Genomic DNA, 15001 nt, shown 5'->3' with positions numbered 1-15001 from the left:
CAAAGTTATTGGCCTTGTTATAAAGTTATTTGTTTTTCCCTTTAAACTAACTAATAAAACCAACATTTAATCTATCTAAAGTGTATCAGGCAGTGATATCCTCTAGTAGGCACTTTTTTTTTTTTTTTTTTTTTTTTGCGGTACGCGGGCCTCTCACTGTTGTGGCCTCTCCCATTGCGGAGCACAGGCTCCAGACCTGCAGACTCAGCGGCCATGGCTCACAGGCCCAGCCACTCCACGGCATGTGGGATCTTCCCGGACCGGGGCACGAACCCGTGTCTCCTGCATTGGCAGGCGGACTCTCAACCACTGCACCACCAGGGAAGCCCTAGTAGGCACTTTTTATGTTTAAAGATTTCTGAGTGAAACTAAAAAACATACATGCCAAAAATAGGGCAGAGCATATATCCACATTCTATAATTTCCTTAAAATAAAAGCTAATCCTATTTAAACAGTGAGCTCAGGCCCTTCAGACCCTGACCAATTAGTTTAGCAGGAACAGACAGAATTGCAGTTGCTTTAGTGAAAAGTGTGTCCAAGGTCCGTGCAATCCAGGGAGTCTTATGCTTTTTATTATTCTCAATTATTTTTCTTAGACGATTCATCTCTTCTTTCATCTGCTCAGATTCATTACTAAATCCTTCAGTAAGCAGATCGTTTTGAACCTAAAACAAAGGATTGTGGGCAGAGGAAAAAGCGAACCTTTGAAAATCCCCATTTTTTCAAGAGTCAGATTTTATATTTAAGAACTGTGTTAAATTGTCTCTGTTTGACACATATAATTATTCTCTCTTATTAGATCATCAAAGGACAATATATGAAGCAAAGAATATCTTCTGGTTTAGACCTGGACAGTGAGAGGAAGGATAGTTCCCAACCTTACTGATATTCATACACAATTAGGGTTTTGCTGGGTTCTAAGTCAGGCATGAGGACAAATGCAATCATATGTTCCAACCAAAACTTAGGGTTGGGAGAGAGCTATTAGTTCACTTGCACAAATTATCAGTCCCATTTGGGATGGCATGGTCACCCATATCGTGGAAATAATGGGAACTTATAAGCTGATCAAGAAATTCCATATAAACACTTGTAGATGGGAAAGAGAATTCCCCCAATTCTATGTGGTAACACAGGCAAGCTATCCATGCCTGGAGAAAACTACAGCAAGTTTATAAGGTGTCAGTTCCCCACACTTCTATGTCTGGACATATCAGATAGTTTTAGGTCAGCACAGACCCAAATCAGGGTCTTTGGTGCTAGTAGGGTTCCTGACAATTGACAATGATCTTAGCAAAACACCCAATTGCCGCTAATATTAAAAACACCTAGATGGAATAGCTACTTGATAATCCATGAAACCCTGAATAATTTGGGCTCCATGGGATCTTCCTAGAATCTCAGCTATAGAGAATCTAAAATCTTGGTGAGGTTATTTATTTTCTTCAAGGACTTGGAGGGGCCAAGGTCATCCTGGACTCTCCAGGGTCTCAGTGTGGAGCAGATTTCAAAGATCTTTTGAAAAGCCAGGATTCAAAACTTTGAGTGAATCAAATGCAGTAAATGGCAGTAGTGCTTTTTTTTTTTTTTAATTTTGCTTTAACTTTCACCCATTCCTTCCTGATGTGCCAGGTCAATGACTGTCAGGAACTAGTGAGGCCATGCCAGACTTACCTTCAGCCTGTGCTCCAGGATCCTTTCCTGCTCTCTCAGAAGGTTTTCTCTTTCCCTCTCCAACTTCTCTCTCAGTCAGATTATGTTTCCCTGAGGCTTCTCTCTTGAGCCTCCATCTGCTGTTGCTGCTCCCAGTGTTTCTGTCTTAGCAATTCCTCTTCCTTCTCAGCTGCCTCCTTCCTGGCTCACTCCTCTGCCCCATTAAGGTTTCAGAAAAAGAAGAAAGTAGCTGATCAGGCTCAAATTCTACCTTCTTGGGATCAGAGATCAAATCAAATTTGAAAAAGAGGGTGAGAAATCTCTGAATTCACCTGGTGCCACACCATCAAGAGCAGGTTTGAGAATATGATGGGAAGGGCCTTGACCGTCTGGCTGATGTCCAACCACAACTCTGTTATTTTCAGATTTAGCAAGAGTGTATTCCACAAAAGAATTGGAAGCTCGTTATTTTGGAAAGATCTTCATTCAATCTGTCAGAGGGCATTGCAGGAACATCCCAACCCTGCTAAGAGTTAAGCCCTGCCCCATACCTGCTATGGCCTTCTCCCTATAGGTCAGGGCTTCATCTGCTTGCAGAATGGATTTCTCAGTTGCCACCTGAGACTGCAGGAAGCTCTGGAGCACCTCATATGCCTGAGGAATTAAGAAGGACCAAAGCACTTTAGATTCCTACTGAGGAGACTTGTTCTGTACAAACAAGTCCATCCATGTCATTTTTACTTTCTGCTTAAAATGCTCCAGGATCCTCCTACAAAGCATTCAAGCTCCCGAGTGTCACCAGAGACTCTCCCTATCTCTCTCCAGTTCCCTGCCCAGTGCTACTTCCTTCCATCTGCTCCAGATATCAAGCAGTCAGAACTAAACACAGTTGTACAAACCCACAGTCTCATATATTTGCATGTTTACCTGGGGATCTTCCCTTTGGATAACATCTCAACCTGAACAACATGTACAAATATTTCAACTTACATCCCCCTCTTTTTCAGGAAATTTTCCTAGACTATGTGCCAATGTGAATGTCAGACTCTAATCTATGCAGCCGTTCTCTCCTACCACTTGCTAGTGTGTAAATTTAGGCAAGTTATTTAACCATCCTGTGCCTCCTAGTTCACATATATAAAATGTGGGTAATAAGAGTAGATGCTTCAGAACATCTTTTGGAGGATTAAATTTAAATCTCTAGAGAAAGAGCTTAACATTATACCTATAGGCAATAACAGTTCGATATATGTTCTTTGTATTGTTATTATGATGTTTATTACCACCACCAGGGCAGTCCAGGATCACAGTTTCATAAGCGTTATTCCTCCGTATACAATTGTCTATTTATTTGGCTTCCTCTCTCACTTTAATTAGCCTTGAGTACAAAGATTCTGACTTTGCATCATAAATCCTCAGCATGTGGCACATTAAATGTCATGTTTTTGGATAAAGAAAATGAATAACTTCTGTTCTGTCTCTGGTGGATTTTAGAAATCCATACTTGTTTTTGGGGACCGAACATTCCTCCTCAGGGATAAATAGCATGTAATGGGCCTTGAGAGCTAAAGCTGTCATGATATGCCCATGTTCTCTCATTACCCACACCTGGTGCTGTGCTCTCAGATTCTCAGGAAACCCCCTTGACTCTATTATGTAGGCTCCCCATGCTCCCCTTATCCCTCACCTTCACTTCTTTCCTGGGTACTTGGCAATAATCCCATTCAAACCTTTCCTTTGCTTTCCTGTAGAGTTTGTACCCTCCAGGAACAGAGAAAGTTCCTGCTGAAATACTTTCCATTAGGGCCTTTGAAAACTGATCAAGTTTAGCCTGGCAGTATTTGACAGATGCCTCTTCATTCTGCGGCAAGAAACCCTCCTTCTTGTTCTTTATGATTTCCTGCAGGGAAACGTAGAGGGATGTCACCAGAAGCAAGGAACAGAGGAGATAGATTTCCAAGGAACCTGGTAGAAAGATTGGTCCAACTGCGGTCCTTGTGAGAAAAGCATTCTAGTGGAGAAACACAAGCAATGTAGCCAGAATACAGAGATTTACTCCCAACTCTGAAATCTCTGAAAGACTATGGAAAACTTTCTTAACGTCCCTGGGCCTCAGGTTCTTCATGTGTGAAATGCTGAGGTTGAATTATCTATTCTCTATCGTTCTTAGTAACTGTAGCATCCTGTGGCTCTATCTTCATTAAAACAATAAGACAACTAAAGAAGAAAGTAAATATAAAGAAGGATCTTTGTTAAGAGAGTTTGACCAAGGAAATCAAGTATCTAGGGATAGGAGTGATTATATCCAGATCAGGAATGACTTAGGGGAGTTCTGGAACCATGCCACAATTCACTAAAGGAGAAATCAATGTTGCTGCTGCTTGAGAGATCAGACAGGTCCTGAAAATTTTCCCTAGCTTTAAAGAAAAAGAAGGAAATATAGTCCTCTAACATTCTCTCTCTCATGAGAATCCAGACTGTTTTTCCCTGAATAGCAGATAAACTCCAGACATCATTCCAGAAGGGCAAGAATCAAGAAGGACACATGCTAAGACAAAGTACCATGAGCTTCTTCTGGAACTTCTGTCAGTAATCCTTGAAGGAGCGCCCCATGAAGACTGCAATGATTTCCCTCTCACAAGCTGTGTGCACCTCCAGCAGCTTCTGGAGCGTGTCTGTGGGGAAGCTCAGTCTCTGGGTCATCTGCTCACTGCAGTGGTTGGCTGCCTTCTGCACGGCTGCTGGGTTCTCCAGCTGGGCCAGAGGTGTCACTGTATTCTCCAAACAAGGAACTGTTCCAGTATTAATGGCATCCACATAGGTTACCACCAGAATCCCCAGCCCTGAATAAAGCAGGAAATATTGATAAATACCAATTTCTTTCTCAATGAGATCCAAGATTCTGAAATTACGATTCTAAAACCACACACACACACTCACACACACCTACTTATTTCTACTATCATCACCTTCATTTTCACATTTATTCTTTATTATTCTCCAAGCCATAACATTAAAAAATGTTAAATATCTATCTTCATCTAACATAATTGTCTGAGAAAATTTATTTCACTTTAACACAAATTAAAAGAAAAATACAGACTGCACAGATAGATTCGGCAGGATAATTAAAATAATATTTATTCCTAATTCCTAAACTTCTCATGGATTTTCAGGAACTCAGAAACTAATAGTTATTTTGGACTGGTTTAAACTCTTAAGAAGTCTCCTCAAGAAAAAGACGTATAGGACTAACCCGAGAAGATAATGTACTCTGTTTGTATACCCAGTTAGTGATTTTATCATCAACAGTAGGATTCTTCTTAAATTCAGGAACCCCAGATAGCAGTGACAAGGGGTTTTGGAAAGGAATTTGTTAATCCGATGATGAGAGAGAATTTCTAAAACACATACACATCTCTCTCTGGGGCATTACTATTTTTTTATAAATACACACTTCTATACACAATGAAACAAAACTACTGAAGAACACATACTATAAATAAATAGTCAACACATATCAGGCCATCAGAAATACAATTTTAGAAAAGGAGACTCATGATTCCCAGTGACCTTCACCCCTTCCCTGAGGGTCTTGGGCCTTGCATGGGTGAAGATATAAGAACAGAAATTATTCAATTGTTCCTTGAATTTAGGATCCAGTTGGTTTTCCAAAACCTCCTCAATATGGGCTAGGAATTCCTTTTCATGTATTGGCCGGTCAGAGAAAAAACACTTCCATTTTGGAAAAAATTGCCTGATACACTCCTTAGATATGTTGGAATTTTTAACTTTGGGATTCTGACCTGAGGAAGGGAGAAAACAGCACAGTCTTGGGATAATGCAGCTAAAGATTTTTATGACTATGGATTTTTGATGTTTGGAATCTTCTATGCTCATAGAACTCCTCTAACATATTCATATAAATTGAAAATGAGATTCACATGAATGACATATCACTGGAAAGAAATTTTAGGAAACAGTCTCTCCAAGTAAAGAAACTTAAGGCTTGTTTGCACAGAAACAAACATGGTACCCAGTTCATTAGATTTTTATCGAATAAGTGATTTAATGAATGATGACCAAATATCAATTTCCGGTCTACTCCAGCCCACCTTGGAAGTAAACTATAGGAACAAAATGAAGAACTACAAACAAAGATAATGGAGTAGGGCTTCCCTGGTGGCACAGTGGTTGAGAGTCCACCTGCCGATGCAGGGGACACGGGTTCGTGCCCCGGTCTGGGAAGATCCCACATGCCACGGAGCGCCTACGCCCGTGAGCCATGGCCGCTGAGCCTGTGCATCCAGAGCCTGTGCTCTGCAACGGGAGAGGCCACAACAGTGAGAGTCCCACGTACCACAAAAAAAAATAAAAGAAAGAAAAAAGAAAAGAAAAAGTAATGGAGTAATGATTAACATAGGAAATAGATACCTTGTTCAGTTAAGGAAAACTTCATTGACTGAATTCACATAATACAAATAAGACTAGCTATTTTGGGTACAAACTCTGAAGACTAAAAGGAACCTAAATGTAATTTGAAGAACTTAGCACTACTCCATAAACACTCTGCTTTTGTCAAGTACTCACCCACCTAAATACAATTCATTAAAATAATGTATTAATTTAAAATAGTGACCGAGTGAATAAGTATGTTAGAATAAAAAAAAAGAATGATATGATGAGGAAAGTAAAATGAAGGATCTGGCTGTTAACAGAAATAATGAAAAGTATAGACTGAAAGTAGATCGTCAGTTTTTTTAGGGTTTAAAGTCACTTTTTGTAGAAGATACAATTATCCATACTCTAGAAAGTTATATCTCTCCTTGAGAAGTGTACAAACTAATGGAAATATATTCTTCATTGTGATTTTATGCCTAACAATTATATAATTCATTGTTTTCCTCAACTGAAAAAGGGAGAAGCATAATAAGGAAAGCAAGCATCTGGTCTTTGAAAAGTTTTAGTACCCATTGTATCCAAATGTTAAGGTACAAATTAATTGCAAATTAGTTTTGAATAATTTCATTCTGTTAAGCCCTATTCTTCTTGGGTGAGTTTAACTGTAGTCACTAGAACTTATCAAGGAATAACAACCTAGGTCTCAGTCACCATTTCTATGGGCCTTGACCTAGTCTCAAATATAAATGCAACCCCAGAGATGATGGACAGTGTTTCCTAGATCCCACCCTCTATTGGACCACCCACTACCAAGGTCATGCTCGGATACCTGGAATCAGTTTCAAGGCATTCTCCAGGTACTCATCTTCTGTGATAGGGTGACCATGTAAGTTCAGCTCCAGGGTAAAATCCCATACAGTCCAGATAAAGTCTGGAAAGAAACTCACAAACTCTGTGGAATCTTCTACTCCACCCGTTTTGGGAGAGGATTTGGCCCTGATGAGTTCTGTGAACTCTGTCACATAACTAGGACTTGGTTAAGGAAATGGAACTTTCTACCCACAATTCCCACATTTTCCTCATAAAAATTATTGTAAATACTATTTTTTGCCATGGGTCCCCACTGCTCCACCAAAGGCAACTTGGCCACAGGGAAGGGAAATCCAGTTTGGTCTCCATTCTCATCAGTTTCTCAGTAAAACTGGTAAGGATACTGCAATTTCTCCAATGCATCATTATTGATGGTGCTCATGCTGTTGAAGACTAAAGTGCTGCTCAGAAGCACGGCCAGGGCAAAGATCCATAAGTCATTCTTAGGGTCATATATATATATATATATACACACACACACACACACATACACACATACATACATATATATGTATGTATATATATAATGATGTATAATGTATATACATCATAAAGTGTATGTATATATATAATGTGTGTGTATGTATATACATATATAAAATGAAATACTACTCAGCCATAAAAAAGAATGAAATAATGCATTTGCAGCAACATGAATTGCCTGAGAGATTATCATATTAAGTGAAAGAAGTCAGAAAAAGAAAGACAAATACCATATATCACTTATATGTAGAATCTACAATATGACACAAATGAACTTATGAACTTATCTATAAAATAGTAACAGACTCATAGACATAGATACAGACATAGATACCAAGAGGGAAAGGGGTGGGGAAGGATGGATTGGGAGTTTGGGGTTAGCAGATGCAAACTATTATATGTAGAATGGATAAAAAACAAGGTCTTACTGTATAGCACAGGGAAATATATTCAATATCCTGTAATAAACCATAATGGAAAAGAATATGAAAAAGAATGTATATATAAAACTGAATCACTTTGCTGTACAACAGAAACTAATACAACATTGTAAATTAACTATACTTCAATAAAAAATAAATGTAAAAAAAGATAAGTTAGGAGAAATAGGAAAGATTAGGGTCAGGGTGGGCTTCTGAGGAGTATGGATTTCATAAAGATATAATGCAAGCTTAAGGAAGTATTAAAAGCAACCAGATTAAAGATTGTTGCTCTTTAATTGTTGTTAGAGAGGGTCAAAGTAGAAGCAAAGAGGACACTTCAGATAAAAGAAGTTTCAGGCAAAAGATGAGGGTGACAGTCTAGGATAGTAAAATAAAAATTGAGAGAAAGAGACAGATTCAAGATATATTTAGCAAGAGTAACAAGAGGACTGGTATACAAATTGGATATGGGAAATAAACAAGGGAGGGATGTAAGGTTTGGGACTTGAGACTGGGAGGTTGGTGGTACACTATTGAGAAGAAGAGGAGTAAGAAAGCAGAAAGTGTGTTTAGGAGGAGAGATTGATCAAGACTTTTATGGTGAAAATGGCAGCTTTAAGTGGATAACTTTCCAAAAGAAAAAATCAGGTGATTTTTCTATTTATGTGTCCGAATTTCAGAAGAGATATTAAAGCAAGGAATATCTATTTGAGAGGTGTCAGAATAAAAGTGACATTTAAAGTCCAGAGATTGAATGAGATAATTTTGAGAGTATAAATAGAACAGAGAAAAGATCCCAGGGCCAAGTCCTGGAAGGACCTACAATTCAGACAGCTAGAAGAAAAGTCAGAGGTTGGTAAAGAGACTGAAGAAAATTAAACACAGAGCTAGGAAGAAACCCAGAAGAGCATAGTGCCTCGTAAGCCAAGGAAGGAAAGAATTTCTAGGAGCAGGAGGTAAGTCAACTATGAGGTATGATGCCAAACAGGGGACTAATCAGATAAAATGGTGGTCACTGGTAAATATAACAAGAACATTCAGTGAACTGTTGGGGTTAAAACCAGAAGGGAGTCAGTTGAAGAGAGAGATGAGAGAAGAAGTGGGAAAAACAAATTGAGACTATATATTTTTGCTTGAAGAAAAGTAAAAAGATAAAAATGGGGTGGTGGTCATGATGAGAATGGAGTCCAGGGAGAATTTTTTTTAAAGTGATAGATATTCAAGCATGTTACTCCAGTAAAGAAAGCAAAATACGATGTGGGAGACATAACTGCAAGTGCTCAATGCCTGGAAGGTTAGAAAAGATAGCTTTGAGAGCTCTAGTACAGGAGATTTTCCTTTTATAGGAAGCAGAAACATGGGAGTAAGGATTGGTGACTGAAAAAGTTCAGGTTGCAATTTTGCTGGTGAGAATTAGAATTAGATGGTGTATTTAATAAGAAATTGGGAGTCTCTCTTCATGTGCCCCTAGAGGAGTGGTGAGAAGCTGAGATTCAGCTGGAGTCACACAAATAGCCTCTGTCACAGGACTTCACTCACCAAGCTTTTCCCTTGCAAGACAGTTCATCAAGTAGGATTTCCCTGTACTATATAGCCCAACAATAGCCACAACCACTACAGGTTGAGAAATCTTGTAAAGAATCTTTAAGTCTTCCTGGTTCACAGACAGTTGCTCTTTCTTGTTTTCCACCAAACACACGGGAACGAACATGATGGGTCCAGATGTCATGGCAACCTGCAAACCAGAAAGAGTCTCTCTGTAGAAATAAGATCACAAATTCATTTTCTGCCTCAGGGTTAATGGAAGCATATGTCATTAGCAGAAGGCTGATGGGACTTCTGTACTTCTAGGGTTTAGTGGACCACAGAGGGCTTCCTCCACCATAATCTTTTATGATGGTACTGCAGAAACAACAGATATCACCAGCCTCCAAAATTTTATTTCCATAAAAATAAAATTCAAGCAATGTTTATCATACACTGAGAGTCTACATTATGCTGAGCACTGTGAAACATGCATTACATACCTGACCTAACTGTTTTTTCATAAGAACCTTGCAAGTTTGGGCTTATAATACCCATTTTTTGCACATATGGAAGGCGAAGTTTAGGAAGACTGGGGGATTGCTCACATTCATATATGAGTAAGTGGTAGATCCAGGATGTGAACCAGGGAAGTCTGTTTCACTATGCCATGCTTTGCAACCACTTATCAGGCAGGATAATCTTTCTCAACAACATTGATTACCCTGTATATTCTTCAATCAATAATGTAAAGGGGCTTTCTATTGACTCTCCTATAGCAACAATACCTTCTCTAATGTATTAGTGTGACAACATTGGTTCCTGTTATTTCTGCAGGGTAAGGCTCTCACTCCACAAACCACTCAGTAGTTTTGATACCAGGCTCTTTTCTTGCATAAGCAGTGTTCCATCAAGGGCTCCTGGTAACCTAGTATTTTTTGAATGGTAGGATTTCATGTTTTCCTTCTGTTAATACTGTCTTTTATTTATTTAAATGCATTGGATGAGCATCTATTATGTACCTGAAATTGTGTTTGTTTCCTGGGATAAAATTATTTATAAACTATGGCTCCTGCTCTCAAAGTAATACTAGATTAACTATATCAGTTAGGATTAGGTTTAGCTGTGAGAAATAGGGAAAAAAGATGCATAGACAATTTAAATTAATCTCTTACATAAATTCTAGGATTAGTAGTCCACAACTAGTAGGGTAGAGATTTGTTTCATAAAATATTGTAGCCCAATATATTGTACAGCATATATAGCCATTCTTTTATAGTAACTTTAAATGGAGTATAATCTATAAAAATATGGAATCACTGTGCTGTACACCTGAAACTAATATAGTATTGTAAATGAATATACTTCAAAAATAAATAAAATAAAGTATTCCCTTAAAAAAAGAACTGTAACTCAGAACCCTTCCATCATAAGCTCAGCCAAATATAAGGAGCAGCCCAAGGTCCAAGATGGTGTGCCATCATTCATTGTAATAAGAGCAAATTAGAGAAGGGCAAGAAGTCTAGGCCTTTCCTTTAAGAACTCATCACTTCTACTTAAAAAACAATAACACTTAAGTTATTAAATTACCATATACAGCCATAGGAGAAGCTGGAATTACCATGAGTATTCTGGGAAAACATGTACACAGCAGACAAGCAAAGGTTCTATGACTATGGGAGAAGGGAAAAATGGATATGAGGGGAAGCTACAAGTGTTTCCCAGTAACCACCTCAAACTAGGAAGACAACAGATGATACCCATACTGATCACAATTCACTGTTTATCACACTTACAATTATCTCTACTAAATCTGGGGTAAATCCAGCCCAGATTTAGTAGAGTGATGGACCAGGAGCCAGAGCTGGAGGAAGGAGCAGTCATGGGAATGAGGGAGATCTAGGGAAGGCAGCTCCCTTCCAAGAAGGAAAGGTAGGAAGGTGTCTGGATCGCAAGATACGTGCTGATGTGTTTCGTGCTGAAGGTCATGGCCTCTGCTAGCTACGCCACCAAATAATAATCAGAATTAGAATGTAAATAAAAAACTTATACATCTATTTATAAGAAGGGAAAGCAAATGTCTCAAAATACCTCCAGGAGTAAGTCTAAGTGAAAGGTACATGATATTTCATTGAAATCAAACTTTCTCTGTAATTCAGATTATTTTTTCAAAATAAAAGTTCAATAAATAATTAAATATTAAATGTATCATTATTGCATGAGCCTCCAGGCAAATACTTGATTATTCTTATGTTAAAATGCTTCTCTATGATATCTCTAATTTTTTTATTATAAGAATATGGAAAAGCATTTAGTCAAAGTGTCTAAAATATTTTTATATTTTATATATTAAACATTTAAGACACATCTTTACTTTCAAATTTTTCCAGCTCTGCAATTGACTACCTATGTGACCTTTGCAAGGAGCTTAACCTGGCTAACTCACATTTTAAGTTATTGTATGAGTGTTATAGGTAAAATAATAAATCCCACCTCAAGGCTTGTTTTCAGGTTTTAATGAGATGCTATTAGCTTTCATCTTAGCAGAGTGCCCAGCACAAAATATGCTTTCAGTAATTAGATGAATGACACAATGACAATTTAATCCATTAATATATTTCAATGGATTCTATGAACTGTAAATTACAAAGACATGAGGTGTGGAAATAAATTTTTCATCAGAACTAAACAATAATCTGCTGAAATCACACAATTTCTGTTCACTCCTCCTTTACTGGATTCTTCAGGCTCTGAAAAATAAGTCATATGGTGGGAAAACATAACCCCTAATAGCTACATTATAATCACTGGATTTGCACTCCACTTTTCAGGGACAAGATTAAGGGAAACTCCAAAAAGATGTGAATTTTAATTGAAAAAAATTTTTTAAACTAGTCTGCATTGTCTCAGCTGTGAAAGAATCACAGATTTTAGCTTCACATAAACAAAGTAGTGTTGTTAACTCTTGTTCAGAAGTGATCTTCAAAATTTGACATACACGAGAAACATCTGGAGTGGTTGCAAAACCCAGATTCCCAAGCCCGAGTCTATAAGTGTACCAAAAGCTGCCAGTGATTCTGATGTTTCTAAGGGAAACATGTCTACACAAAAATCTCAGTTTTGACTATAGTTATTTTTATCTGATAAAGACCTGTGCTGTGGGACTAAATTCACTCCTACCTGCTGATTTTTAACGCCCTTACTGTAGGGTTGTATAAATATGAAATAATCTCTTCCAATGATAATTGTTTGTAGGCTCCTGGATGGAAACTATCTTTGTTCTCTGCATCTACAGACCACCATTTCTGTAAGGGGATGGTATTTGATCAAGGAGGTCCACAAAGAGAATTGAACCCCCATTCTGAAAATTGGTTTGAAAATGGGTACAGAAGCACTTTTTTTTCAATTTCTTTAATTGTGGTAAAATACGCATAATGTAATATTTACTATCTTAACCATTTTAAAGTACATAGCCCAATGGTATTAAGTACAATCACGTTGCATGCAACCATCACCACCATCCATCCCCAGAATAGTTGTCATCTTATAAAACTGAAAGTCTATAGTCATTAAACAATAACTCCCCAAGCCCCATTTTCCCAGTCCCTGGTAAACACTATTCTATTTTCTCTCTCTAGGATTTTTACTACTCAAAGTACTTTATATAACTGGAGTAATACAGTATCTGTCTTTCTGTGACTGGCTTATTTCACTTAGCATAATGTCTCCAAGATTCACTCGTGTTGTACTATATGTCAGAATTTCATTTGGTTTCTTTTGTTTGTTTTGTTTTGGGGGGCAGGTATTTTTTTTAACATCTTTATTGGAGCATACTTGCCTTATACTCTTGTGTTTGTTGCTGCTGAAAAACAAAGTGAATCAACTATATGTATACATATATCCCTATATACTCTGCCTCCTGTGCCTCCCTCCCACCCTCCCTATCCCAGCCAACTAGGTTGTCACAAAGCATGAGCTGATCTCCCTATGCTATGCAGCTACTTACCACTAGCTATCTATTTTACATTTGGTAATGTACATACGTCAATGACACTCTCTCACTTCGTCTCAGCTTACACTTCCTCCTCAATGTGTCTTCAAGTCCCTTCTCTATGTCTACATCTTTATACCTGTCCTACCCCTAGGTTCTTCAGAACCACTTTTTTTTATGATTCCATATATAGGTGCTAGCATATGGTATTTGTTTTTCTCTTTCTGACTTACTTCACTCTGTATGACAGACTCTAGGTCCATCCACCTCACTACAAATAACTTAATTTCATGTATTTTTATGGCTGAGTAATATTCCATTGTATATATGAGCCACATCTTTATCCATTCATCTATCAATGGACACTTAGGTTGCTTCTATGTCCAGGCTATTGTAAATAGTGCTGCAATGAACATTGCGGTACATGATGCTTTTTGTTTGTTTGTTTGTTTTTCGGTATGCAGGCCTCTCACTGTTGTGGCCTCTCCCGTTGTGGAGCACAGGCTCCGGACGTGCAGGCCCAGCGGCCATGGCTCATGGGCCAAGCCGCTCCGCGGCATGTGGGGTCTTCCCGGACCAGGGCACGAACCCACGTCCCCTGCATCAGCAGGCGGACTCTCAACCACTGCGCCACCAGGGAAGCCCCATGAGGCTTTTTGAATGATGGTTTTCTCAGGGTATATGCCCAGTAGTGGGATTGCTGGATCATATGGTAGTTCTATTTTTAGTTTTTTAAGAAACCTCCATACTGTTCTCCATAATGGCTGTATCAAGTTACATTCCCACTAACAGTGCAAAAGGGTTCCCTTTTCTCCACACCCTGTCCAGCATTTATTATTTGTAGATTTTTTGATGATGGCCATTCTGACTGGTGTGGCCATTCTGACTCATTGTAGTTTTGATTTGCATTTCTCTAATGATTAGTGAGGTTGAGCATACTTTCATGTGTTTGTTGGCAATCTGTGTATCTTCTTTGGAGAAATATCTATTTAGGTCTTCTGCCCATTTTTGGATTGGGTTGTTTGTTTTTTGATATTGAGCTGCATGAATTGCTTGCACATTTTGGAGATTAATCCTTTGTCAGCAGCCTTGTTTGCAAATATTTTCTCCCATTCGGAGGGTTGTCTTTTCATCTTGTTTATGGTTTCCTTTGCTACGCAAAAGCTTTTAAGTTTCATTAGGTTTCATTTGCTTATTTTTGTTTTTATTTCCATTTTTCTAGGAGGTGGGTCAAAAAGGATCTTGCTGTGATTTATGTTGTAGAGTGTTCTGCCTATGTTTTCCTCTAAGAGTTTGATAGTGTCTGGCCTTACATTAGATCTTTAATCCATTTTGAGTTTATTTTTTTATATGGTGTTAGGGAGTGTTCTAATTTCATTCTTTTACATGTAGCGGTCCAGTTTTCCTAGTACCACTTATTGAAGAGGCTGTCTTTTCTCCATTGTATATTCTTGCCTCTTTTATCAAAGATAAGGTGACCATACGTGTGTGGCTTTACCTCTGGGCTTTCTATCCTGTTCTGTTGATCTATATTCCTGTTTTTGCACCAGTACTATACAGTCTTGATTACTGTAGCTTTGTAGTATAGTCTGAAGTCACGGAGCCTGTTTCCTCCACCTCCATTTTTCTTTCTCAAGACTTCTTTGGCTATTCAGG

The 15001-nt window shown here is 38.3% G+C and overlaps 1 pseudogene across 1 annotated transcript; it reads right to left on the bottom strand.

Moving 5' to 3' along the window:
- Positions 1–444: 444 nt before the first annotated feature.
- LOC308630314 (guanylate-binding protein 6-like) lies at positions 445–9559 on the bottom strand (annotated as a pseudogene). Its single transcript has 9 exons — positions 9370–9559; positions 7270–7378; positions 6885–7081; positions 5215–5460; positions 4217–4497; positions 3342–3554; positions 2206–2308; positions 1676–1868; positions 445–666 (listed from the first exon to the last, which is right to left on the bottom strand). The product of its transcript is annotated as a guanylate-binding protein 6-like (transcript).
- Between the last annotated feature and the right edge of the window lie 5442 nt (positions 9560–15001).

This window comes from Mesoplodon bidens (assembly GCF_964165515.1).
Source record: "Mesoplodon bidens genome assembly, chromosome: 2".
In the NCBI taxonomy this organism is placed as follows: Eukaryota; Metazoa; Chordata; class Mammalia; order Artiodactyla; family Ziphiidae; genus Mesoplodon; species Mesoplodon bidens.
The sequence above is the reverse complement of the archived record's forward strand: the minus strand, read 5'-3'. Positions and strand labels throughout refer to the sequence as shown.